The sequence below is a fragment of the Myotis daubentonii genome, chromosome 5 (assembly GCF_963259705.1).
Source record: "Myotis daubentonii chromosome 5, mMyoDau2.1, whole genome shotgun sequence".
Taxonomy (NCBI): Eukaryota; Metazoa; Chordata; class Mammalia; order Chiroptera; family Vespertilionidae; genus Myotis; species Myotis daubentonii.
The window spans coordinates 66,694,095-66,698,932 of NC_081844.1; the positions used below are offsets into that span (position 1 = coordinate 66,694,095).

Below are 4,838 nucleotides of genomic sequence, written 5' to 3' on the forward strand. Positions count from 1 at the left end.
ATGTGGAATAAACCGTGGGTTCTTGATCACATCTGGTTACATCTCATTTATTGGGACACCAAGATACGATTCTCAGTACTCTTTCATGATTACAGAAAATCAGCCACACAAATTTATAAACCAATGGAGTTATTTAGCAATAAAATAGTAGAATTATATTCTATATACTGGTGTTGCATCTAGAACCATTTTTAAAGTATTGGTATGGTTTTCATTTCTACTTTATTTTTTCCATCACCATTTCTCCCCTTTATAATCTGCTAATTCCAACTGCTTCTAAGGGAACATTAGTGGAATTTTCAATATATGCTATTTGTGATTGGGAAGGTACCTTTGGCCTAATATAGGTATTTTTCTGATGCTCTCTTATTGGTTCAACAAGATGGAAGTTCTCATAGAATTCTAAGGTGAAGCCATATACACACACCCAGTGTTAGATAAACAGAGATTCAAGCAACTATCACTTTGTTTTGATTTGGTTTATTCTAATGTAGCAAGACTCTGAAGATTCACCCAATCCATATCAGCAAATTAGGAGACTAGGGCTTTTGAACTAAAAATACAGTTGAAAGTACAATATATTTATTTCCCTGGAAAAGCTTCCAGTAATGTCTTCGTTAGCACCACTGAGAGTTCCTTCTCTCACCCTGAGCCAACATGACAACAGTTTCATTATTGCTCACTTAGATTACTGATACCCTACGCTCTGGGCATCTTGCATCCTGAAGCATCCCGGACACCAATCTATTAGATGGGTAGACAGGAATGACTGGGACATTTTTGGAAATAAATTCATGAATAGTCTCCTTACCATTCCCAACAACTTGTGATTATATAATAGATGCAATTCTTCTTTTGTATGCTTAGCTAAAACTATCTTACCAACCTTAAGGTCAGTTTTCCATAAATCACATTTAAAAAAATGTACATAATTGATATGTTATTCCTTGTATTAACATTCTCTCTATGGCCTTTTATTATATTCAGATTATAATCCTAACTACTTTCCATGATTTATAAACCTTTTATTATACAAGCTCTGTCCACATGTCCTACCACTTTCTGCCTCATTTATGCTGCCACTTGAGCCAAATTATCTTTTTTGTGGTTCAGGAGCATATCAAGCTTTTATGTTCCTTTGTTTCCTCCGAGGGAACATTTCTCTCCATTGCTTTATGTGGTTTTTCACTTCTCCTCACTTAGGACTCTGCTCAAATGACACTTCTTTGGAGGGATTTTCTAGCCACCCTCTCTCATCAGGGAGTGATTTATGTAAGAAGAAATGGTAAAACCGGGTGCTGAGATAAAGATTCACGCAGTCTGTGAGGAGATACAGCTTGGTTGGGAAGCGGGGTGACATTAAAGCTGAGCGCTGAGTGACAAGGAGGAGTCAGCTTTGTGAAAATAGCTTATAGATACTGTCCAAGGAAAGGATAGGCTGTGAAATGGGCTCTTTCCTTAGATTTTGACATCAGGGTACTTTTCTCACAATATTAATTCTACCTAAAATGTTCCTGTTCTAGGGTTTTCCTGTCTTCCTCATCTTTCACAATCCAATTTACATGTTATCTCTTAACATAAATAGCACTTCTACAGCCCTTTTTCCCCCCCAGAAGGCCCATCCTTCCCTGGGCTCCCCGTGCTCCCGCTTTTTCCATTTTACTGGGTGTGCAATGTTTAAATGGAACATATGTCTAGAGAAGTCATGTGGCACATAGCATGGCTCTCATGGTATTGACCAAAGTGGAATTGCTTTCATGTTTAATATGGAACAGAATGATTTCTTTTACACTACAAGTGATGAAACGTCATTTTCCTATATAATTAAAAATAAAATCAATCATCAGTAAGTTTAGGAAGGTTCTGATTTATCCCAAGGTGTATTTGTGTGTATGGGTGTGAATGTCTGTGTGCATAAGTCTGAAAATATAGACTATTACACATAATATCATCAGGAATGACAGTCAAACAGTAAAATGTTAAAATGCTGTCTGTATTTAGAGATGCTATGGGCACCTTACTTATAATTTACTTAGAAAATGTTTATGTGTATGATTGTGTGTGGGGGTGAGGGGGGAGAGAGAGAGAGAGAGAGAGAGAGAGAGAGAGAGAGAGAGAGAGAGAGAGAAAAGTCATGGTCTCTCCCTCTCCTGGCATCCTGAACTCAGTCTGACTGTTGAGTATCTAACAGAGCAGCAGATGTTGATAGATGTACAAAGAAAACAATAATTCAGGGCAAAGCAATTAGAAGGAAATTACTGTGGGAAACACCTAAAACAGTCAAGTAGTACCTTTATGTGTTTTATGATAACAGCTTTGCAGAGGAAGAATGATTAAGATTGAAATTTCAGCATTTCAGGTACAAGCAAGACTAAAACACTTTGTGCAAAAAATAAAAGGAAAATGAGGAGAGGATGGGGTCAAACTCAGTTCATGTGTTGTGAATAAAGAACATCATGGAAAACAAAGTTTGTACAACACGGGCAATGTAGAATGATAGGGAAATTCAGAGACATTTCTACTTCAAAGACATTTCAGAGTCAGTTTCTTAAAGAAGAACCTGAATTCCATGTCTAAAATTCTTTCAAATCCCATCCCAGTTTATATCATTATATATGTTCATTCTTAAATTTATATACAGTAACACATAAAGTCTTATCTAGTATTGAGGTTCAACTATTTCTTTTAAATGTAGTGGAAATAAGGTTTTTTTTTTTTTTTTACTATTTATTAATTTATATATGTTTTTGTTGATTTCAGAGAGGAAGGGAGAGGGAGAGAGAGATAGAAACATCAATGATGAGAGACAGTCGTTGAATAGCTGCCTCGTTCACATTCCACACTGGGGGTCAAGCCTTGCAACCCGGGCATGTGTCCTGACTGGGAATCGAACCATGACCTCCTGGTTCATAGGATGATGTTCAACCATTGAGCCAGGCCGGCCAGGTAGGTTTCTTACTATTTTTTAAACACCATTTCTTTTGTATCCACAAACTTTTGATAATTCCAGGTCCAGGTCAGGACTTATATAGAGATACTGTTTATTTATATGGGCTTTTTTTGGGGGGGGAGGATTTTTGTTGTTGTTGTTTTGTTTTGGTGAGACATGCAGAGTTTTATTTATCACATATGTTAATATTGTATTTACTGCAGAACAAACACAGAGAAAAGAGCAGACAAGGATTAGCAGGGCAGGGTTCGGCTAGGATCTAGCACACAGTAGTTGTTCAGTAAGGACTTGTCACTACTTCTCAAATGCCAACTTTTGGTACAGTAAACGGACAGTCACTTGTTACATAGATAAAAAATATAGAACGCTTCATGAATTTGCGTGTCATCCTTGTGCAGGGACCATGCTAATCTTCTCTATATCGTTCCAATTTTAGTACCAGGTGTATGTGCTGCTGAAGCGAGCAGTTGGGAAGATTTTTAAGACATGCTTTTGGTCTCTTATATTAGGACAAGTTGGATTGCAATTTACTTTCTAGTTATGTGGCGCTGTACAAATAATTTATGTTTCTAATTTTCCCTTTGCTGATAATTAAAGGATGGGTGTTCAAAGTATATAAAGCCTTGTAGTGTGGTTGTGAGAATTAAGATAATTGATTTAAGTGTTCACAGTCCCTGGCACATTACATATTTTCAAGTGTTGTTATCCTTATGACTATTGTCATATGTTCTCCTGCTACTTATTCATCTATAAAATGAGTTTATATTTTTAATATAGTAAAAAGAACAAAAATGAATGTGTTAACCTAAGTATTCAATACCAATCAAGACAGTTCCTGAAGGAAAATTTTCTGCACCTTATTTATTCTATATGCTCAGTGCTTCACACATGTTTTGTATTCAAATGTTTGCTTAATTGGACATAGTTGAACAAAGCTACATTTCTATTGATTATTAAAACAATCACCTATCTAAGCATGAGTTTTTTTCTCAAAAAGCCTAATTCTGCTTTCCAAAAGATACACTTCACAAACTTGTTCAGATATTTTTGTGCTTTGATTTTACATTCAATTGATTGATACAGAAACTTACAAATTTCATTAAGAATAATTTTATAATTGATGCTGATGCTGTTCAAATTTTTTATGCAAAAAAGAAACATTGAAACGAGAAAACAGGAGGTGTATTCAGATCTCAGTGACAGTGGACATAGTGATTTAGCCTGTGTAAAGGATTATTTTGTGGCATGATGAGAGGGAAGTGCAATATAGCACTAATTAATGGAGAAATTTGGTTCCAGAATAAGGAATGTTTAGATTGTTATGAAGGAAAACAATAGCTTTGGCAGATGTTTATTGGTATGTTTGGTTTCAGCTGGTCTGACTGTACTCCCTCTGCATCCAAAGAAGAGCAACTCATTCACCAGCACATTATCAGTCACATCGCTGCCTGTCACCTCTAAAAAATTCTGACATTACTTATATCTTCTATCTTTGGATTCTTCAATCTACTTCTTATCATTACTTCTCTACCTTCAAATGCATTATCCAATCTCTTCAGGATAAAATAATCTCCCTTGCTTGACCTCAATCTCCACCATTTTCCTTGCAATGAACTTTCTTATGAATAAAACAAGTGTTTACTTTTTACTTTCTCACCTTTCTTTCAGTTCTCCCTGGGCACCTGACTTCCTCTCCCACCACTGTATGAATACTAGGCCTACAAGGCACCCACATGTCAAATTCCATGACATCCTTTCAGAGGTTATGTAGCTCAATCCTGTTGATAGGTATTGAGAAAGATATGAATTTCAGAAATGCAATAATGTAGCTAAATGATCTTGATCAAATTCTATAACCTCTAACTTTTGAGATATAGTAGTGGTATTT

The 4,838-nt window shown here is 36.0% G+C and overlaps 1 non-coding gene across 1 annotated transcript; it reads right to left on the reverse strand.

Annotated features, from left to right (window-relative positions):
* Nucleotides 1-3,303: 3,303 nt before the first annotated feature.
* Nucleotides 3,304-3,406, reverse strand: LOC132236224 (U6 spliceosomal RNA). The gene has a single exon (XR_009453190.1). It is a non-coding gene; the product is annotated as a U6 spliceosomal RNA (small nuclear RNA).
* Between the last annotated feature and the right edge of the window lie 1,432 nt (nt 3,407-4,838).